Here is a 24,193-nt window from a genome sequence, read left to right as displayed (position 1 = left end):
TAAGCTGGACGCCTAAACGGTGCGTGGTCGCGGGAGGGCTAAAAAGTAAGTTGGTGGGCATAGAAGTGGAAAACGGGCTAGAAAAGGGAAAGTGGGAAGGTTAAGATGTTGTGTGGGGGCCATCTTGGAAAGGTGCAGAAAAAGGTGAAAGGGTAGGGGAGCAGGCAAGAACAATGCATATCAGGTAAAATACAGTAAAGTACATGGAATTTCACAAAAAGAAATAACTCAAAAGTAACAACTGAACTCAATACGATCATTGAGACCATGAGGTTTAAGTGTTTGGAGACGATATATCCATTCCAGTTCCCTTTGGAGAAGAAATTTGCGAATGTCAGTGCCTTCTTTCTTGGAAACAGTTTCTAGAACAATGTATTGGAGTTGAGCAATGGTGTGACGAGCTTCAACAAAGTGCATGGCAACATTGGATTTCTCATATTTCAGGCGTATGTTCGACTTATGCTCATTCAAGCGCGTTTTGATTTTCCGTTCAGTCTTGCCGACATATAATTTGCCACATGGGCATTTTAAGGCATAGATCAGATTCGAGGTGTCACATGAGGCGTTGACTTGAAGCTTGATGGGGTTGCCTTTCATAGGGTGTCTGATAATGTTCCCTTTGATAATACTATTGCAGTGACTGCAATTCAAGCATGGTTGAGTGCCCTTGTATTGAGTAGGATTAGATGTTGGTTTGGAAAGAATTTCTTGGATATTCTTACTCCTAGAATATGCAAATAGGGGCGGATTCTGAAAAATGTCCCGAAAGTCGGGGTCCATTTGGAGGATCGGCCAATGTTTAAGAACAATTTTCTTGTACATTGCACTTGATGTAGAGAATTTGGAGACAAGAACCATGCGTTGATCGTCTTTTCTGGGTTTTTTAGTCAGGCTTTCATGTCTGGAAATTTTAGCCACTCGAGTTTGTGCCTCCCTGAGGGTAGTTTCAGGGTATCCTCGATTTAGAAAGCGTGTGTGCATTTCTTTGATACGAATGTCAGCAGTGTGTTCATCTGAAACTATGCGTTTGACGCGTAGCATCTGTGAATAAGGCATATGTCTTTTGAGAGATCCCTGGTGGAAGCTGGAAAAATGGAGGGTGTTGTTACGGTCGGTGGGCTTTCTGTAAAGGTCAGTGCTGAAGCCATTGGGGGTGATTATCACGTTTACATCAAGAATTGAAATTTCTGTGTCACTGATTTGCCAGGACAATTGGATGCGTTCATCCTTCGTGTTGAGTTCCAACAAGGCATCGTTCAATGATTGTTTGGTGTTAGTCCATACAAAAAAGAGGTCATCAATGTATCGGACATACATTCTTATGTTATCTTGAAAGGTCGTGTTGGCGTAGATGTATAACTTTTCGAAGTTTTCCATGTAGATTTTGGCATACGTGGGAGCCGCGCAGTTTCCCATCGCCATCCCGGATAACTGAAGGTACCATTTGTTGTCATTCTGAAAGTAGCTATGGTATAGCGTGTATACCATAAGTTCCATGATAAACGATTGCATATGTGGATCAATGTTACTGTTGAGAAGGGCTGCTTCAATGGCATCAATGCCCCCCTGATGGGGTATTGATGTATACAACGAATTGACATCTGCTGTGCATAGGATACATGACTCATGGTCTTGGATTTGGACTTTTGAAAGTTTGAGTAGGGATTCCGTGGTGTCTTTGATGTGACTGATGGATTTGGTGACAAGCGGCTGAAGGTATTTATCAATGAATTTGCCTGTGGGCTCATGTATTGATCCTTTAGTAGATACGATCGGTCTAAAGGGTGGGGTGTGGAGGTCTTTATGTATCTTGGGACTGATGTGAATGGTCGGACTCCTAGGAAACTCAGGCAAGAGGAAGTTCTTGGTGCGGTCTTCAATGATTCCATTGCGATGTGCTCTAACAACTATTTCCTGCAGGATGTTCAAAAATTCCCGAGTAGGGTTGTTGTCAAGTTGCATATAGATGGAACCATCCTGTATATGTTCTTGGAGTCGTTGTACATACATTGAGGTATCGAGGATGACTAAGGCGCCACCCTTATCGGCTTTGATGCATTTGATTTGTGTGTTGTTTGCTAGGGACTTAAGGGTATCCCGGTCTTTGATGGTGAGGTTCTGATGTTTAACTTTTTTCGTGAAGTTCAATTTAGACAGATCGTTGCGAACTAGGTTTTCAAATAGGTCGATACTTTTGTGGCTACATGGTGCTTGAAACGTGCTGGTTGGCCGTAATCCACATAATTCATCTGATTTGGATGTAGTAGCCGGCGGTATAACATTATCAAAGAAGTGACGGAGTTTGAGTTTCCTTGTAAACTTAAAAGTGCTAACTTCAAGTTCCAGCAGGTTAGTTTGTGTCACAGGGATGAATGATGTGCCCTTCTCGAGCAGGTCAATCTGATGTTGAGGAATAGCGATCTTGGAGATGTTAATCACTAGGTGTTCTTTTTGCTTTTGAGATCCTTCTTGACTACTGTGTTTCGTGGGTTCGGAGGGTTGATGTCCTTTTCTTTTTCTTTTGTTTCTTAATTTCCGTTCGTTGATATCCTTTCGATGTTTCTCAAGGATGTTTTGAATATCCTTCAGGGTATAAGTGAGTTCTTCAGAAGTGAGCATGTTTTTCAACTTCTTTTATTTCGTGTTCGAGTTCTTTCAACATTCCGGAAAGTTCTTCTACTATTAATAGAATCAGGTCAAGACTACACTTGTTGAGAATCCCATCCCATTTGTCTTTAAATGATTTGGAATTTTTGCACAAGGATGGTCTTAAAGAAATCCGTAGGCCGCGTGGGATTCTGAGAGCTCGATGGTATTTGAGCAGTGTGCTCGCATGGAGCTTCTGATTGATATGTCTCTTAGATAAGTACAATCATTGTTTAATGCATTGTTCTTTGTTGCGTGCGGTTGAGGTGGGGCTGATGTCTTCCTCGATCAGCGAGTAGATTCGGTTGCGTTCTTCATCATCATATGCCAGAGTGTGTGCTCTGGTTTGGGTGCTCTTACTTATTTCGTCGAATTGCATTTTAGTGCGTGCACCCACCGTATGGCGGAAATGAAATCACAGTGAAGTAAGTTTGGAGGGGCACAGCGGTTTGGGATTGTGTACTTTTAAGGACGATGAAGGAAGATGACACAGGTTCGTGTGCACTCGTGGGTCGTGTTTCCGTCAAAACACGATTCTTATAAGATAAGTGGTGTATGCATCGTAATGCAGATACATCCCCAAGGGAGGCACTCCGATAAAGTTCAAACAATGATTAAAAAACGTTTGTATCCAATTGAAGGTATTTAATCACAGTTCATAAAGCTTAGTCCATTGATATTGTTGTCATATCAATAATCTTGACATTGAAAAGTTCAAATGACAGTAATGAGAGGGGAACGCCTCCGATGCATTTCGGGCGGGTGGCCCTTTGTCAAGGAGCGCTGAAAGGGAGACAAGATGCCGTGAGGATGAGGGTAGTGAAAAAGGTATTAATAATAAATGTTAAAGTGCCGATCAATAGTGAGGGCTAAAAGACGCCGGGAGTGGTGAGGGGAGTGAACGGGACGGGGTAGCGTCAGCGCGTGACGAGAATGGGGAGAAGTGAAGGAATGGGATCGGGGTGCCGTCTGCACGTGCGGTGCTGGCGGAGACTTACTTCGATACGCGGGTAGAGAAGCTCACTACTCCAGAGTTGAATAAGCTGGACGCCTAAACGGTGCGTGGTCGCGGGAGGGCTAAAAAGTAAGTTGGACGAAATAAGTAAGAGCACCCAAGCCAGAGCACACACTCTGGCATATGATGATGAAGAACGCAACCGAATCTACTCGCTGATCGAGGAAGACATCAGCCCCACCTCAACCGCACGCAACAAAGAACAATGCATTAAACAATTATTGTACTTATCTAAGAGACATATCAATCAGAAGCTCCATGCGAGCACACTGCTCAAATACCATCGAGCTCTCAGAATCCCACGCGGCCTACGGATTTCTTTAAGACCATCCTTGTGCAAAAATTCCAAATCATTTAAAGATAAATGGGATGGGATTCTCAACAAGTGTAGTCTTGACCTGATTCTATTAATAGTAGAAGAACTTTCCGGAATATTGAAAGAACTCGAACACGAAATAAAAGAAGTTGATGAAGAATTGAAAAACATGCTCACTTCTGAAGAACTCACTAATACCCTGGAGGATATTCAAAACATCCTTGAGAAACATCGAAAGGAAATCAACGAACGGAAATTAAGAAAATTCCGAAGAGACACACTCGATTATAAGCTTGACGAGGTGTACTCGTGGGCTGACATCTACGCCCAACGACGCCGAAACAGACCTCCTACACCCAAACTGATACCTCATCTTCAGAAAGTGACTCCACATCTCGTCCTTCACGCAAACCGGAGACCACACCACCCAGTGATGAACAAGCCAGCACATCCACCGTTACACCAACCGCGGTTCCTTTTTTAGAATCAGGCCCAACACCAACCGACGACTCAGGAGGAGCCAAAACAAAAGAAAAAGAAAAGGACATCAACCCTCCGAACACACGAAGCACAGTAGTCAAGAAGGATCTCAAAAGCAAAAAGAACACCTAGTGATTAACATCTCCAAGATCGCTATTCCTCAACATCATATTGACCTGCTCGAGAAGGGCACATCATTCATCCCTGTGACACAAACTAACCTGCTGGAACTTGAAGTTAGCACTTTTAAGTTTACTAGGAAACTCAAACTCCGTCACTTCTTTGATAATGTTATACCGCCGGCTACTACATCCAAATCAGATGAATTATGTGGATTACGGCCAACCAGCACGTTTCAAGCACCATGTAGCCACAAAAGTATCGACCTATTTGAAAACCTAGTTCGCAACGATCTGTCTAAATTGAACTTCACGAAAAAAGTTAAACATCAGAACCTCACCATCAAAGACCGGGATACCCTTAAGTCCCTAGCAAACAACACACAAATCAAATGCATCAAAGCCGATAAGGGTGGCGCCTTAGTCATCCTCGATACCTCAATGTATGTACAACGACTCCAAGAACATATACAGGATGGTTCCATCTATATGCAACATGACAACAACCCTACTCGGGAATTTTTGAACATCCTGCAGGAAATAGTTGTTAGAGCACATAGCAATGGAATCATTGAAGACCGCACCAAGAACTTCCTCTTGCCTGAGTTTCCTAGGAGTCCGACGATTCACATGAGTCCCAAAATACATAAAGACCTCCACAACCCACCCTTTAGACCGATCGTATCTACTAAAGGATCAATACATGAGCCCACAGGCAAATTCATCGATAAATACCTTCAGCCGCTTGTCACCAAATCCATCAGTCACATCAAAGACACCACGGAATTCCTACTCAAACTTTCAAAAGTCCAAATCCAAGACCATGAGTCATGTATCCTATGCACAGCAGATGTCAATTCGTTGTATACATCAATACCCCATCAGGGGGGCATTGATGCCATTGAAGCAGCCCTTCTCAACAGCAACATTGATCCACATATGCAATCGTTTATCATGGAACTTATGGTATACACGCTATACCATAGCTACTTTCAGAATGACAACAAATGGTACCTTCAGTTATCCGGGATGGCGATGGGAAACTGCGCGGCTCCCACGTATGCCAACATCTACATGGAAAACTTCGAAAAGTTATACATCTACGCCAACACGACCTTTCAAGATAACATAAGAATGTATGTCCGATACATTGATGACCTCTTTTTTGTATGGACTAACACCAAACAATCATTGAACGATGCCTTGTTGGAACTCAACACGAAGGATGAACGCATCCAATTGTCCTGGCAAATCAGTGACACAGAAATTTCATTTCTTGATGTAAACGTGATAATCACCCCCAATGGCTTCAGCACTGACCTTTACAGAAAGCCCACCGACCGCAACAACACCCTCCATTTTTCCAGCTTCCACCAGGGATCTCTCAAAAGACATATGCCTTATTCACAGATGCTACGCGTCAAACGCATAGTTTCAGATGAACACACTGCTGACATTCGTATCAAAGAAATGCACACACGCTTTCTAAATCGAGGATACCCTGAAACTACCCTCAGGGAGGCACAAACTCGAGTGGCTAAAATTTCCAGACATGAAAGCCTGACTAAAAAACCCAGAAAAGACGATCAACGCATGGTTCTTGTCTCCAAATTCTCTACATCAAGTGCAATGTACAAGAAAATTGTTCTTAAACATTGGCCGATCCTCCAAATGGACCCCGACTTTCGGGAAATTTTTCAGAATCCGCCCCTATTTGCATATTCTAGGAGTAAGAATATCCAAGAAATTCTTTCCAAACCAACATCTAATCCTACTCAATACAAGGGCACTCAACCATGCTTGAATTGCAGTCACTGCAATAGTATTATCAAAGGGAACATTATCAGACACCCTATGAAAGGCAACCCCATCAAGCTTCAAGTCAACGCCTCATGTGACACCTCGAATCTGATCTATGCCTTAAAATGCCCATGTGGCAAATTATATGTCGGCAAGACTGAACGGAAAATCAAAACGCGCTTGAATGAGCATAAGTCGAACGTACGCCTGAAATATGAGAAATCCAATGTTGCCATGCACTTTGTTGAAGCTCGTCACACCATTGCTCAACTCCAATACATTGTTCTAGAAACTGTTTCCAAGAAAGAAGGCACTGACATTCGCAAATTTCTTCTCCAAAGGGAACTGGAATGGATATATCGTCTCGAAACACTTAAACCTCATGGTCTCAATGATCGTATTGAGTTCAGTTGTTACCTTTGAGTTATTTCTTTTTGTGAAATTCCATGTACTTTACTGTATTTTACCTGATATGCATTGTTCTTGCCTGCTCCCCTACCCTTTCACCTTTTTCTGCACCTTTCCAAGATGGCCCCCACACAACATCTTAACCTTCCCACTTTCCCTTTTCTAGTCCGTTTTCCACTTCTATGCCCACCAACTTACTTTTTAGCCCTCCCGCGACCACGCACCGTTTAGGCGTCCAGCTTATTCAACTCTGGAGTAGTGAGCTTCACTACCCGCGTATCGAAGTAAGTCTCCGCCAGCACCGCACGTGCAGACGGCACCCCGATCCCATTCCTTCACTTCTCCCCATTCTCGTCACGCGCTGACGCTACCCCGTCCCGTTCACTCCCCTCACCACTCACGGCGTCTTTTAGCCCTCACTATTGATCGGCACTTTAACATTCATTATTAATACCTTTTCCACTACCCTCATCCTCACGGCATCTTGTCTCCCTTTCAGCGCTCCTTGACAAAGGGCCACCCGCCCGAAATGCATCGGAGGCGTTCCCCTCTCATTACTGTCATTTGAACTTTTCAATGTCAAGATTATTGATATGACAACAATATCAATGGACTAAGCTTTATGAACTGTGATTAAATACCTTCAATTGGATACAAACGTTTTTGAATCATTGTTTGAACTTTATTGGAGTGCCTCCCTTGGGGATGTATCTGCATTACGATGCATACACCACTTATCTTATAAGAATCGTGTTTTGATGGAAACACGACCCACGAGTGCACACGAACCTGTGTCATCTTCCTTCATCGTCCTTAAAAGTACACGATCCCAAACCTCTGTGCCCCTCCAAACTTACTACACAGGGATGTGTGCCATGTCGACTCTGTTTAGTCCTGTACCTAGACACTCAGCCTGCCAAGGCAGTGTGTAGGTATCAGGGTACAGGGCCCCTAATGGTGGCACAATAAGTGCTGCAGCCCTTAGGGGTATTCTCTGGTCACCAGGCCCTGGGCTCGTAGGGTACCATTTACTAGGGGCTAATAGGTGACCAGAGATGGTAATTGGGTTTTGTTTCAATACACCTTTTAGGGAAGGAACACATGCCCTGGGTACCTGGTTGGCAGGAGCCCAGGGCACACTCAGTCAAAGCACATCAGCAGTTCAGCAAAATGTGGGGGCATACCAATGCAAGAAAGATGGCACTTTCTCACAACATCTCTGCACCTGGACACACCAGGGCAGGTAAACCAAAACTGCTGGTGGTTCAAAAAACCTTGGCCCCTACTTACCTCAATTCCAGAAGACAACCCCTGTAACTCGATTGCCAGTACTCCTCTGCAGTGTATGTTTTTCCCTTAGGATAACATTACTGCTTACGAGGCTCATGCCTCAAATCTGACAGCTGTATTTTCTGTGTTTCTGAAAATCGCTTACTTGAAAAGTACTTACCTACTCTTGAAGCTCTTCGTGTCTAAATTAATAGAAAAATCTATATTATTTTTCCAATTTGGTGTCAGATTTCTTTATTGAATATGTGTCTAATTTATTGACTCTGTGTGTGCAACAAATGCCTAACTCTCCCCTCTGTTATGCCTAAAGCTGCTCGACTACACTACCAGAATAAGAGCACCTTGGGATTGTTAAAACAAGCACCTGTACACTTGTAAGGAATACCTGGACTCTCTACACAGGGCACCTAATTTTGGTACACTGTAAAAAGAGCCAGCGTCCTACAATCTCTACATGGGAAAAGAAAGGGAACTTTCTAAGTGACCTTACAGGCCTTTTGCAGCATGTTTGCTGAGATGAGCAAAGGTGACTCTTTGGCTTGTAATGAGTGTATATGTTCAACAAGGTCTCAGGGGCTTCTAATAAGCGGGTAGGTATGAATGGGAACCAGATTATTACTTTGAACTTTAGCAACCTATGGCAGGCTAGCTTCGAAGTGATTGGTCCCACCACCCTTGTGAAGTGCAGCACGCCTATTAATTGCATTGATCAATCCAGATAAGCTCTATTGGGGGATATTGAGTCGATTAGACTGTTGAGCAAAAGTTAGATTGATGGTGTGACTGGCCGTATAGGTGCCCTTGAAATGATTGGAAGAGATCAAAAGCTGAGAAAGCGTCAAGAAACTCTTTGGCTACTTTGCCCCGAAACATCATTAACGTGAATGGTGGATGATGATATTACTCTGCTCCATGGCCTCCCAGACTCTTATTGGCCCCCTCTTTAGGACATCCTGCAACAAACCTCTCAGCAAACCACTCAGTCCCAAGATGGCTGACGGGTAAGGGGCTCCGGCCGGGAGCTCCCTAGATAGGGAATACCTTTTGGCATTAATCCCTGGAAACAACCCCCCCTCTCGGACAACCTACACCTCTGGGGATCTGTGGACTGAGTTCCTGTGATTTTCCAATCCCCGATTGAATTTGAGACCAGCTTGAGCACCTACCGAGTAACCATGAAAGACCACCAATAGCAGAGACCAAGCAACATGGCCGATGCACGGTGGAGCTGCCTAGGTAGCTGAGAGGAGATGGCCTGGGGATCACCCCTCTGGCCGTCACCTACCCTCCAGCCATGGCCACGGTTTTTTCGGCATAGCGCTACGTCTTCCTCTTCCCTCGCCTTCGTGGGCTGCTGTTTTAGTGCCTGCGTCGTTTTCCCCCAACATTGCAGCAAGTGAATGTCATGACGCTGCTGACCTTTGAGTCACGAGCTTTCTCCTAGACGAATCCGAGTGAGTGCGCAATTTCTTGTCTTCCACCCTCCTGACCCCGTGGCTGCCCCCCTCCCCCCCATCTGGGGCTGCTGCTTGGGCGCCCGAATTTGCCTTCCCTTGACTAAGCTGCTAGTTAACTACAAAGATGCTGTGGCCCTGTGTCCCCGAGTGTCTCCATCGACGAACCAAGTGAGAGCGGCGACTTCTTTTTCTTCTGCCTTCCCGACCCCATGACTGTGGATCTGCAATTCCTCCTTTCTGTGCTGGAGATATATTGGGACTGAGATCTGGGTTCTCCATCTTGACGGGGTTGACCGGATACAAAGATCGCCGCATGCGGCCGGTCTATGTCTTGGTGTCGCAAGCCTGTCTTTTGCATCACGTCGAACCCCCTTCGGGACGTCCTCCATCTTGTCAGTGGCGATCATATTCGGGATCACCGCATGCAGCCTGGGCTCGGTCCTGGTCCAGTAGCTCCTTAAAGTGGTCTCTCCCATCTAGAACATCGCAGACATCTTATCGGTGAGGATGGCTCAGTAAGTGACAGCCATTTTGTCTCCTTCTACTGTCCCTCTCTGCAGCTTGATCACTCCAACTTGGTGAGTGTGACCAGCCCCGGGTGCTGCACGGCCGTGATCCCGACCAAATCAAGGCTCTGCCTACATGACTTGATTGGGACCCTGATATTAACCTTTTTTTAGGTTTAAAGCATTTTTATTAAGACAAAAGAAACATGGGGTAGGGGAATAGGAGGTTAAGGTTACATACAGTATAGTGAGAAAGAAGCGTATCTCAGGAGCGTTGGCCAAAGGTAGTTCGGTGGTCCAGAAGGAAAATACAACAAATGTAAGGCAATTAGGCAGTTTGTGTGACCCTCTCGTGCACCCCAACACCCCACCCAAAGCCAAGCGCGAATAGCCATCAGCGATCCATCAAGGCACAACCCAGTCCCTCCGAGCCCCCCACCCCCAATAAAGGAAAAAGAAAGGAAACAACACCCCAACTCCCCCGTCCAATGGCCCTGTATTAGGATAACCCGCCCCAAACAGCCCACACCCCATCCCCTAAGATCTTATCCTCTGTGCATTCTAATCCACCGGGGTCGCCGGTGTCGTCAGCCTAAGAAGTCGAAGGTACCTCGGGCAGGTGAGTTCCCGGAATTCCGTGGACAGTAGTGCTAGGAAGGGTTGCCATAGCTCCTCAAATTGATCTACATCCCCAGCCACTGTAAGCGACATCTTCTCCATACCCAACACCTGCCAGAGTCTATGCAGCCAACCAGTAATGGAGGGGACAGCGGCGGTGCGCCAGTGGACAAGAATACTCTGGACCGCTGAGCCTAGCGCAATAGCAATCTGTCTACCTCTGCGGGACTTCAACGGGTACATCAGATCATTGGGAAGGCCTAACAAAACATACGCTGGGAAGCGCGGCAGCTCAATCTCAAAGTGCCTATCTATCTAAAGACCTCCTTCCAGTAGGCAGTCAGCACCGGGCAAGCCCAAAGAATGTGTGAGAGGGTACCCTCCTGTCCGCAACCCCGCCAGCACTCCTTGTCAGTGTGTTTATGCATTTCATATAGCCTCTCTGGGGTGTAATACCAATAAGTAGACACCTTAGTGAAGGTCTCCGTAAGTCCAGTGTGGTATGCAGAGTGCCTCGCCCGATATGCAATTTTGTCCCACTCCTTATGGCTAAGTGTCCTACCCAATTCTCTGTGCCAGCGCTCCCTCCCCGGGTTATGATAGTGGAACGTCGGGGGTTGAAGGAATTTATACAAATCGGTAATTAGCTTGGCGTCCGAGGTCCGGGTCACCAACCACCGCTCATATGGTGTGATTTGGCGAGCTGCGGTGTCGCGCACCTGGGGCTGGAGAGCCCAGTGTCGGACCTGCATATAGCGCAGTCTGTCCATCTCCGTCAGGCCGAATTCCTGTCGAAGTTGTTGGAAAGGAATCACGCCTTCCGGCCCGTAGATCTGGAAAAGCGCCCTACAGCCCGCGCTCACCCAATGGGAAAAGGCTCCCGGCTCCAGGCCTGGGGCAAAGTCCGGGTTACCCACTATGGGCGTGAACGGCGAGGGGAAGGTGGTCAGTTCACGAGCCTCGCAAACCGCATCCCACACCCGCAGGGGGACCCGCGTAACAAAAAGGCGTAGAGATTAGCAGGGCGATGCGCGCGGCGCAAGAACGGAACCTCCTGGAGGGTGCGGCCCGCCACCGCCTGGTCTTGAAAAAGCCAGTGTTTGTCGGATTCCCACCTACTCCACTCCACCAAGTATCGCAGTTGCGCCGCCTGAAAGTATTTCCGGAGGTCCGGGATACCAAGACCCCCTGCCTCCGGAGCAAGCGTGGAGAGGACCCTCTTCATCCGCGGCTTGCGGCCTTGCCAAACGAAGCGGGAGATGTCAGCTTGCGTTTGCTGTATCCAACCCACAGGGGGTTGGAGAGGTAGAGCGCGAAAGAGGTACAGAATCTGGGGCAGCACCGTCATCTTAACCGCCGCGATACGACCCAGCCACGACAGCAGGCCCTTGCTCCATCGGCCAAGTTCCTCCTTGATCTTCCTGCTGAGGGAAGTGTAATTGGCTGTCACCATCTCAGGCAGTGTGGGCGCCAGCAGGATCCCCAGGTATGGCACCGTAGACGAGGACCACTGCATGGGAAAAAGACGCTGAAGGTCCCTCCTGGTATCCGCGGCCAGTGACACATCCAACGCCACCGACTTGCTCATATTCATTTTAAAGCCGGCCACACGCGCAAAGGCGTCCAGTTCCTGGACGCAAGCAGGGAGTGACCTCTTGGGGTCGTTTAGGGTCAGCAGGACGTCGTCCGCGTAAAGGCTGACTGTGTGGACATATTGGCCCATCTTAACCCCAATGGCGTCAGGGTTATTGCGAATCCTCTGAGCAAACGGTTCCATGTAGAGGGCGAACAAAAGCGGCGAGAGGGGACAACCTTGTCTCGTACCGCGTTCGATGGCAAAACTACCGGAGCTACACCCATTGACCCGCACCGACGCCGATGGACTTTTATAACAGTTGAAGACCATGGTGCGGAACTTCTCGCCGATACCCAGTTTCCCGAGAACCAGCTCAAGGTACGGCCAATGAACTCTGTCGAAGGCCTTCTCCGCATCAACTGATAGCAACATCCGCTCCCCCGGGATACGCGAGGCCTTTTCCAGTACATGCGTCACTCTCTTGGTGTTGTCTACCGTCTGTCTACCGGGTACAAAGCCCGCCTGGTCCGCCTCCACCAGTCCCGGTAGGTGTAGACCAAGCCGGAATGCTAGAATTTCTGTATATAGCTTGAGGTCAACATTTAAGAGTGAGATGGGCCTGTACGAACCACACAAGGCCCGGTCCTTCCCGGGTTTCGGGATGACTGACACCGTAGCGTTAAGGAGGTCCGGTGGGATAGCGCCAGGCTCGGAGAAGGAGTTATTTATTTATTTATTTATTTATATGCTTCTATAGCGCCAGAATCGAGCCCGAAAGGGTTATCTCCGCGCTTTGACAACAACAGGTTACGAAGGTACTGTATAGGCAGCAGTCCTAAAATTATTTCTCCATAAACAGATTCGTTTTTAGCATTTTTCTAAAAGTGAGATGATTGGGGATCTGTCTTAGGCTAAGGGGCAGGTTGTTCCACAAGGCCGGCCCCACTGATGACAGGGCTCGGCCGCCTTGTCTGGCTTTTTTAATGAAAGGTGGTTTGAGCAGGAGTAGGTTACTTGACCGTAATTCTCGTTCTGGTTTGTATGGCTGGAGTAGTTTGGCTAGGTATTTGGGGCCATTTCCAAACTGACTGCGCAGGTCAGGGAGCTTGAGCAGGTTCATCGCCGCACAGGGTTAAACAGTCGAGCCAGGATTGGGGCCACAGCGGTGCAGAAGGTCTTATAAAACAAAGCTGTGTAGCCATCCGGGCCCGGGGCCTTACCGTGCTTCAGTCGCGCTATAGCGGAGATGACTTCCTCAACATGGATGTCCCTCTCTAGATGGTCCGCCTGGGCGGAATCCAGCACCGGGAGGGCCACTGACTCCAAATAGTCCTCGGCATCTCGCGGCGAGGAGGGCTCCCCAGCATACAGTGCTTCGTAGAAGCTGCGAAAGGATTCCGCCACCTCCGCGTCACCAGAAACAATAACCCCGTCCGTGCCTACCAGTTCCTTCACGACATTACGCTGCTGTGCAACCCGGAGCCGATGGGCCAGGAGTTTACCACACTTGTCCCCCCCTGAGTAAAAGGTATGCTTCAGGCGCAAAGCGGCATACTCCGCTCTATCAAGATCCAGTGCTGATAGGAGCTTCCTCGCCGCTTTCAATTGCCTCCAAACTCTCGAGCCCCTGTGCGGCGATGAACCTGCTCAAGCTCCCTGACCTGCGCAGTCAGTTCGTCCCTCTTGCGCTGCCGTTCCTTATTTTCGGCTGAGGAGATGGAAATAAATTCCCCTCGGAGGACCGCTTTCAAAGCTGCCCACTGCGTTGCTTGAGACGTGTCGGTGTTGCCGTTGTGAATCAAATAATCCTGAATGACCTCCCCTATGCGTTTCACAACAGACTTCTTATGTAAAAGAGTATCGCGCAGACGCCACGTCCCTCGAGAGGGAGAGGCCCCCGGCCACTTGAAAACGCCGGAAACTGGCGCATGGTCGGACAGGGACAGGACCCCGATGTCCGCCGCCGTGGCGGCAGTGCGCAGCGGTCCACTCACCAGGAGGTAATCCAGCCGCGAGTAAGTGCGGTGCGCATGGGAGAAGTAGGAGTAGTCCCTATCAGTGGGGTGCATAGAGCGCCAGAGGTCGTGCAAATCCATCTCCACAATCCGATCCTTCACCGCGCGGGGAAGTTCCCCTGTCTGCGGGGAGCGTTGCGCCGACCTGTCCATAGCAGAGTCGAAAACGATGTTAAGGTCCCCCCCCCGGATAACATGGCGATCGGGCGAGGCAGTGACGTCCACCAACACTGAATCTAAGAAACGATCCTGGTGATCATTCGGGCTATAAACGGAGCCAACCGTAAAAGCTATTCCCCCTAGTCGCATGCGATATACAAGGAGCCTCCCCTTTTGTTCGGCATATTTATACAGAACCTCGCCTCTAAAGGAGCTAGCTAAAAGAATGGCCACACCCGCAGTCTTGGTCGCTGCTGAGGAGAAGAACTGAGTGGGGAACTTGGCAGAGCGCAGCCTATGGCAATCCCTGGGCAGTAAATGGGTCTCCTGCAGGAGGCATATATCCGCCTGCGTCCCCTCCAGCAGTGATAGGATCGCCCTACGCTTCACAGGGTTATTCAGACCCTTAACATTAAGGGTCACTACCTTTAAGGACGGCATTCCTCCCGGGGAACAGAAGCGCTATGCAGCAGGCAAGGGATCAGCGGGCGGGGCGCATGGGGCAGGCGCGCGGGAAAGGCCAGGACAGGCCAAGCGTAGGCATGGACAACATCGGACGGGACCCCCCCAACAACAAAACAACCCTTACACCCTCCCCAAACACACTCATGGCAACTAGCCAAAAACAAAAACAAATGTAAACACCCCATTGTCTCAGTCAAGCCCAAAAACGGGCAAGTCCGTAGAAAACAGCAAAGTGGACGTTCAGCCACTCACCTCCAACCGCCCCTCCCCGACCCCCGGCCCCAAACCCAGCATCGTAGAGGCTAAGAATCTCTCCCCCCGGAGTGAATTTAGGCCGTCATGGCCACGCCATTGGAGTCGGCCAAGTCCCTGGCCGCCGCCCTCAAAGCATCTGCCATGTCCGCCCTGATAGTAGGGGAATCAGGGCGACCTGCACTCGCTGGCGACTGTCTCCTCGTCGACCTCCGTCGGCTCCGTCTCTCTGGGCGCCTCCACGACGGTGTTGCTCCGTCCTCCTCTGTGGCCGTGAGTCCCAGTACTCCGCAGATGTCTTGTAGGGAGCGCAGTTGGTGTAGCACTCCGTTCCACCTAAAGATCAGACGGAAAGGGTGTCCCCAGGAGTAGGGCGTCTCGTGTTCGCGCAGAAAGTCAGTGGCAATCCTGAAGGACCTGCGCTTCTGCAGCGTGATGGCGGACAGGTCTTGGTAGAGCGCTACAGGCCGCTCCCTGAAAGTTAAAGGCTGCTTCTTTCGGGCCTCCGCCATGATGCGTTCCTTCAGCGGAAAGTCAGGCAAGAATGCCAAAATGTCCGGAGGGGGCGCCGATGACTGGCGCTGTCGACCCACCCTATGCGCTCTGTCAATGCGGACAGGGAAGTCTGCATCTTCCCCCAAGATCTCACGGAACAGGTCCTGTAGATAGGCCACCAAATCGGCCCCCTCGTCCGAGGATGGGACACCCCGCACCCGGATGTTGTTCCGCCTGGACCTGTTCTCAAGGTCTTCAGAGTGGGCCTGGAGCTCGACACATTGCTCCCGGAGGCGGAGAACGTCCTGTTGAAGATGGACTATCTCTTCGTCTCGGCGCTGGCCCGCCGTCTCTACTGTTTCAACTCGCTCGCCAAGGCCCTCCACCTCCCTGCGTACTTCACGGACTTCGCTGGCCACCTCTCTCTTCAACATTTGAAAGTCTTCCTTGAGGGAACTAAATAATTCCTCCATAAAGGACCTCGTGACCGGTGGCTCGCCCCCAGCCGCATCCGCCGAGGCCCGGGAGGATCCCGGCGACGGCTGTGTTCTGTCCCGCAGCTGCTGGGCCCTGCCAAGCATATCCGGCAGGGTGCGGTCCCCCTTCCTCGAGCCGCCTCTTCCAGTCATCGTGGTCGCTGCAGTGGACGAGGCCCAAGTCCGGCCGCTGCAGAGTTGCCTAGTCGCCCGTGGGCGCCAGATGTGGAGACCGCTCTGCAAGCAAGGGTGCTGCGTCACCAGCGACAAAATGGCGGTCCGGCCCGGGCACTACCAGTCCCGGCGCCCGGCCAGGGCGGCGACCGGGAGCCAAAGCAAGGGTCTCTCTTCAGCACGTCCCTCGGGAAGTTAGTCCAGTAGCGGAGGCAACAGCAAGCGCCCGCCAGCCAAAGGCACAGACGGAAGCCACCAACACCAGCTCTTCAGGGACAAGATGGCGGCAGGGCGGGGCCAGGTAGAGCGGCCTGGGCTGGCGACATCGCTGGCGACCCCCGGGATACAGCGATCAAAGAAAGTCCGCAGCCAATGTCACACAGTTTCACCGGAGGGCCCAGATGGGCCGATCCCAGTGTTGAGGCCTCCGGTCGTCGTTCACAGGGCCGGGGCCCGCACAGCGCAGTGTGTCGCCGTCGCTAGTCGGAGGGCCAAGGCGCAAACTCAAATCCAAAGTCTTCCGTGTCACCAAGACACCGTCCGTAGGGCCCTGTTATCCTCCGGTGCGCGGCGGGTCCGATCCCCTCCGGATCGTCAGCTTTCAGCACCAGGCCCAGCCGAGGCGCCTGGACAGCACTGCAGTTCGCTCCGCCTCCCAGGCTCTCCTCCGTACTTCGATCTTTGACCAAACTTTCGAAGTGCTTCCTCCGAGGCGATGAGGGCCAAAGTGGTATCAATGTGCGCACCAGGCACTCCGGCACACTCCTCTCGCTCGCTGAGCAGCAGCGGGGGGAGAGAAGCGCAGAAAAAGGGGCTCGAGCTGAGCCGGGCCGGAGGAGCTACGGGAGGAAGCGTCCGCTCACCCCGCCATCTTGGCCACGCCCCTTAACCTTTTTTTAATAGCAGGTATTGAGGGACTCTTTTTTTAATTAATTCCTATTCCAGCCTCATTCGACATCCCCCACCTCCCTTTTGTTCACCGTTTTACTATTTTACTGCTTCATTACTATTGTTCTTTTATTTATTAGCCCTCACTGGCTAACTGTTTGCTCTTGTTTTGTATTCCTCTCATTCCTATTTATTTGATCGATGCATATGTAACTCTCATGTCCACCTCTGTGTAAAGCTCTCTGATACCTCCTGGTCTAGCCAGCGCTATATAAAACTCTACAAATAAATAAATAAAATAAGACTAATTTCTTTGTATTGCATACGTTTATTTGGAGCCCAGATAGGCTGCCTATGTCCAGACTAACTCCGCATAATAAAGTGATATGGTCACTGATGCACTTAGAAATATGATGCATGAATAACCTTTGGAATAAGGAGTGGAAGCAAGTCTAATTCATATTGCCAGCTGTCTGTCAGTAGCAAAGTTGTTAGGTGTGCGGCTGTAATCTAGAGTGGAGTTCAAGCAGGAAGCCCCATGCAGTCCTGACATTTTGCCAGTGCCTACGTTATGGCCAACCCATAGCAAGCTCATTCGCTTTAGGGAGATTTCCAATGCTGAAGGATTAGAGCTCATCAGTGGCGGATCCTCCACTCAGGCAGAGGAGCAGCGCCCCATTGCGCAAAAAGGAAAAATAAAATGACAATAGCGTATTGTTATTGTGATTTTATTATTCATATTGCATGCAGTCAGCGGCATGTGTGCAGTGTGAGGCGGGGCTGGCCAGAACAGGGGAGGAGTGGTTTGCCCTCCCAAAGTGCGCATCAACTGTTTGACCGGCCCTCTGGGGCCGACCAAACAGTTCATGCTCACTTTGCATGTTCCTACCAGGCTGCATTACACAGTCTGGTCAGGAACATGTACAGGCTCCTTGTTCCAGTCTGAGCACCAAGTCCTGCTAGCTACCCCTAACCTGGAAAGGTATCAGGTGGAATATGCAGCCTCCAAACATGACCACCTTAACTCCCCAAGGAAATCATAGAAATAGATCTAGAACCTTTTCTTTGTTAACTCGTGCATACCTAAAGAGATCCACAAGAAATGCACAATTTTGGCGTTTTCAATATTTATTGAAGCAATATGATTCTTGTGTGAAATACATGTGCTTCAATTAATAGAAGGAAACAAACCAAAGTAATTAGCATAGCGAAAATGGCAAAGAAAATTAACAATTCAGCCATTGTGCTTTTACATGGGATATATGCTCGCAGAGGAGTATTGTTAAAGTGTGTGCTCCTACCTAGCGCTACCTATTCTACTGTGTCTAGGGTGGGTGAATCTGCCAGATCCCTGTGGGCTGATTCTAACTACCCCCGTTACCTGTGGGCGTAAGTGCCATTAGGGGGCCCATGTTGATGGAGAGCTGGGTATCGTTCCTCGCAGGAGGTAAACAAGAGTCATCTGGGAGGGAATTTCGGCATGGGGTGATCTCTGCCTTGTCAGCAAAAGGCACCTCTAACAACGGAGTGTCTATATAATAAACTTCGCTCATGTAATCATGCCGAAGCCCCACTCAGGCCGCTATTGTTGATACTTTCGTGATATCTCTGTTGAGAGAGCAATAACAAAAAACAGCATTTTATGCAGAGTGTTCAAGGCACTAAATAATATGCCTATGAAGAAGTATAAATATAAGCAATGACATTTCAGAGAATAGGCATGCATGCTAATATGTCAAATGTCAGTGTTTTAGAAAAGATGATAACTTTGAAATGTGAGCATGTAAAATGGTGGTGTACCTACTCGGGCTTAATGTGACCACATGAAAGATTTGTTCATGAGAACTTAGGGACACAAAGTCTTGCAACCAACAGTTCACATCCCAGTCTCATATAAAGTTTGTAAAATAAAACTATTGGGTTTACTTTCAGAGCCTGATTTGGCTCATTTAGGCCAAAGCCTGTGTGGCTGTCAAGGACCTAAACATTCTTTTTTTTTTTTTAACTCTTTATTATCGACTGCAAGGAAGCATGCTCTTATACAAGGAGAAAGGAATATCCCAGTCAGTTTTCAATTTTCACCCCAATATTACATATGATAAGTGTCTGCAACTCACACCATTTCCAAATAATGTAAATGTAAATTGTAAATTGATACTTGTATAGCGCACTACTCACCCGCAAGGGTCTCAAGGCGCTTGTACGAATACCGCTGTGGAACCCATCCTGGCTTTCCCTGTGAGGCGTCCACTCCTGGGCACCCCCAAGGTGAAGGCCAGGCATCCTTAGCGTTGTGGGGGCCGTTATGTAATATGTTATAATAAACATATTAAATGGCTGGGCACATGTCCTTGTCGTCCAATGTCTATTTCATACGCAAATTATGCAACTTAGGTCTTCCATATGTAAACAAAATTATCTTCGCAAAACATAATAATACCCCCCCTCAACATTCCCCCCACCCACTCCCCCCTCCCCTGGTCGCTTCATTATCAACAAGGTAACTTCGACTGGGCTAGTAATGAAGATTGTTCATCTGCCACGCCAGGGAGTAAGTATCACTCGCTCCAACGTATTGGCGGGGTCTCCCTCCTAGTTAAATTCCTCCAGATCAGGTAAGTTATTAAGACCCTGCCGCCTGAGAGGGGACCAAGTCAAGCCCTTCAAACTCCACCAACATAGCCTCCCGCTCCAACGCTATGGTTTGTTTCCGATGACCCCTCTCTTCCCCCCTCCTGGGGGCTGCCCCCTCCGCTCGGCCCCACCGTTTTAGATCCGCTTGCCATGTAGTTAACGTAGGAGACCTGGGGGACTTCCATCGTATCGTTATGGCCCTGATAGCTAGAATAAAAGCAAGGTCCAGAAATTTCAACTTAACTTTCAATGTCTTTACGTAGTCCCACCAAGCAATACAAGGTCTCTATCGGAATTTGCAGTTGTGTCACTGTATGGAGCACCTGGCATATTTCGGCCCAGTAGTTCTGCAGTCGTGGGCATGACCACAACAGATAAAGTCCGCTTCATCCCCTCTACAACGTGGACAGCAATGTGGGGAGTCCAGGAAAGATAAAATGTATTCGCTTAGGAATTAAGTATGCCCTATGGAGTACCATCGCCTGAATGAATTTAAATTTAGCATTGCGTGACACTCTTTTTGGATGCTCTAGTATAAGCTGCCATGCCTTATCTGTCAATTCTGTGTCAGAGTCCTGAGCCCATTTCGTTCTAAGGGTCGTGAGCGAGATTGCTGCATGTTCCCTAACTTCGGTATACAGCTGCGTATGGCGGTACTACAGAAGTATAAGACCGGGCCTTCTTCCAACACAACAAGGCCATGCGGAGGAGAGGAGAGCAGTCCGGGGGAATCTGGGTCCTTGGTAGTAACAAGGAGTGGAGTTCCCCACGGTCAAGTTGCTCTGTTGTAAAGCCTATCTCATGGAGGTTCCTGCCCGCGGTCCAATATGAAAGCCATTGAAGTTTGCTAGCATAGTAGTAGCCGCGAAAGTCCGGGACCCCAAAGCCTCCCGATCTAGTCCCCAATTGGAGTTTACGAAGGCTAATTCTTCTCCGACCGGTACCCCAAATAAGACTGATCAAGAGAGTATTTAGGGTATTAAAAATATGCTGAGGAAGAATCACTGGTAAATTCACGAAATAATACAAAAGGCGAGGGAGCATACTCATTTTGGAGATAGCGATTCTGCCCATAACTGACAGGGGCAGTGAGGTCCAGAAACCCACGCTACCACGGAGCCGTGCTATAGCACGTTTGATGTTGCCATCTATTTGGTCCTCTGGCGACCTATACACCTGTATGCCCAAATATTTAAAGAAAGTCTGGGCCACCGGAATCGGGTACATGCCAAAACGTATGTGTGACGAGTGTGGTCCCTCTCTGAAGAAGAAATCAATCGACTTTTCCGGATTAATCGCTAGGCCTGACACTAATTCAAACCGCTCAAAAATGTGAGAAATTGCTGTGTGATCCGCCTCTAAGTCGCGTAGGTACAGCAGGATATCATCAAGGGCCTTAACATTCTTGGGTGGTTCCACCAAGGCCTTTTCCAAATATATTGAGACCTGGTTCCGGGGAACAAATATTGGTCATAAGAGGCAGCAGTCTGATGGAAGGGTTCATGAACAAGTACCCCACGGTATTTTTGGGTGGTTCAGGCAAGACAAAAAAGTCCAAGCATAAGATCAAAGTAAAGGAACTTGCTATGTTGATAGTCATTTTTGTAGTTGACGTCTTTGTTGGTGGAACATTAACGGAGTGGCGAGTTGAGTTGAGTTGAGTGTCTGAGTTGATCTCCATAACCTGAGCAAGGAGATTTGGGTTGATTCACAACCCTTGCCCAAAAAAACCTGAAATGTTGGTTACGGTTGGAGATGTGAAATGTTTCTTCAGTTTTACAGGCACTTTATTCTTTACATTTCCCCAGTAGGGAAATTTCGGTATTTCCCTGTGACATCTAGCATGACCTCTGTGACATCCATTTACCAAACATAATGTTTAATTTGTTTCCAAGGGTTAGTTAATGCTGTAGCAGTTTAACAAGATGAACTTTTTTTTTAATTCACGGAGAAGAGCTTGATCATATTCTGAGTGTGATCTAAGCTATCCTCCAAGATCGTGGTGTGGTGCTGAAGGGCAAGAAGTGTGATTTTCTGAAAGCCAAAGGGAAGTATATGGGCCATTTAATTTTCTAGTGATGGGATTCAGCAGAGGCCAGATCTTGCGAAGTCTATCGTTGATGTTAAGCCTCCTGATGGCAAGGTGAGAGTGAAGTCCTTTCTGGGGGTTAGTGAATCTTATTCTTGTTCTGTCCCTAACTATGCCTTAAGAGTTTAACTTCTGACTAATTTGCTCAAGAAAAGTACCCCGTTCCTTTGGGATGTTTGAATGCCATCAGGCGTTCAGTTGGATTAATGAATAGCCAATTGGAGTCAAAGGTTTGAAACTATACAATCCTGATTTAATTTGTTTCCTACCAGTTGATGCAAAAATTACATTTTGTGTACTGTTCTTACTCAAGAAGATGTTACTGAAACAAGAAAGATCGGTTTCACCTCACTGGTTGTCAAAGTTGCAGAGTTTTATTACTCAATCATTGAATAAGAACTATTGGTGTGTTGGTGGTGTATCCAAATGTTTCACAACTATTTGTGTTGAAGGCGTTTCCTCATCCAATCTGATCACACGCCTCTAGTTTATTTCTTCTTGGTGGGTCTAATGACCCGGGCAGAATGCCAAAAATAGCAATTTTCACAACTAAACCTTTGTAGTATCAATTTGACACTATGGATAGAAATGCTAGTACTGATTATTTGCCTAGGTTTTCTGCTGTTGAGGTAGTCACTTAGGAGGTGCATAATGATGAGCATGAGAATTTCCTACTTGCTTTGGTTCATTTTGAGTGCCTGTTCTAAGAAGCATGAACGCACACAGGGGAACTAGTGTAGTTATTATGACTGTACAATGTTATATACTGTTGACGTTTGGGCTTGCTGTAATACCATGCATGCATCGACCAAATCTTGCACTGTTATGCACTGTTATGTTGTGTCTTGACAGAAAAATTCTCAATAAAGTCGGTTATAAAAACAAATATTGAAAGGCTGTTTGCTTTCTCTGGAAGCAGACTGGAGCTAGGCATTGTTAGAAGATGACTTTAAAGCGTGTTTCTCAGTTGACCCACGGAAAAGAGCTTGGATTGGGGCTTCTGGCTTTTGCCTCAGATGGTCTGATAATGAGACTGGATAAGTTGATTGCACCTGGGAGCTTGAGGTTTGCTTTAATTGTTAGTGCTAATTTGGAACATTTTGGTTGTACCTTGGGTAAGCACAGGATTCTGTTTGCATTTTGGTGGCTACTAATGGCTAGGGAGATTAACCACTTGTTTGTGTGTGATCTGCTCTAGTTGTGAGAAGAACGTCATAGTGTCATCTTCACCCCTGATGTCAATTCAATTGCTTTCGTCCCATAAAAGAAGATTGTCACTGATTTGATGAGGCCTTTCAATTTTTTTCAATATAATTTCTGCCATGCTTTTTCCTATTGGACTTCCTTTCCAAGTCATCAGAAGTCAGGTTTATCACAGAGCCCAATTCCAGAGTGGTCGTAGATTTTTGAAAGACGTGTTTTTGAGGACGAGGCTCCCAGATACCATAATCTCTCATAATCTTGTATGGTTTGTATTTTCCAAGGTGGAAGTATTTTGGGAATGCAGTTGTGTGAAACATATCAGAAGCTCTCTGTAGCATCCTCAAGTTAATTGTCTGGTTGAGTGCATGAATTGAGTGCTGGAGGAGCACATACTGTGGACTTTATGCAACAGTTGTACCGTTTCTAATGCTGTGAGGGCCATAGTTTGGTAATACTGGACCATTCCACATCCTGTATCCAAAGTGGTTCTTTTTGCACTGCTGCAGAGCAGGAAACCTACCACTGATGACAAAGTGACTTAGACAGGGTGTCTCGATTTAGGACCTAAACTTGCTAGTCATGGACAATGTAGAGGTCTCCAAAGTGAAGCAGAAGAAGAGTTTTGATGAAAGGAAGAAGGGGAAGGACAGGTAGTTTATGTTAAATGATCTGGTGTGTATTGGGAAATCTAGTCATGTTAAGAACAAGAACCATTTTCTTTCTGTATGAAATTCAGTAAAAATAGACAAAATCTCGTTTGTGGGTGAATTGGCAAAATATAACTTCCTCCGGGGATGACGTTGCCATTCTGGCAAGCATTATCGATGCTGGAAGTATTTCTAGTTCCAGTTAGAGGCCTGGTAGGTGAGTAATATAAAAGAATAAAGACTGCTTACCTAGAAGTTTTACTGAATGTAAGTGATGGATTCATATGATACAATAGATTGAGATCTGACAACTAATGCGGGGAAGGTAAAAGTGAATGTTTCTTTTCAATTATGTCATACCATGATGCGTATTTCTTATCTTTGGATGTTTTGATGGGTTGATTTAAATTATAGCATTTATATTTTAATCTACTTTCAAAATGAACATTCTGTATATTACAGAGA

General features: G+C 47.7%; 1 protein-coding gene across 1 annotated transcript in view; it reads left to right on the top strand.

Moving 5' to 3' along the window:
- FOCAD (focadhesin) overlaps positions 1–24,193 on the top strand; it is a 1,219,893-nt gene that overhangs the window by 1,003,275 nt on the left and 192,425 nt on the right. The gene's annotated exons all lie outside the window — the stretch shown is intronic.

The sequence above is a fragment of the Lissotriton vulgaris genome, chromosome 3_1 (genome assembly GCF_964263255.1).
Source record: "Lissotriton vulgaris chromosome 3_1, aLisVul1.2, whole genome shotgun sequence".
NCBI lineage: Eukaryota > Metazoa > Chordata > Amphibia > Caudata > Salamandridae > Lissotriton > Lissotriton vulgaris.
This window is presented reverse-complemented; position numbering and strand designations above follow the sequence as displayed.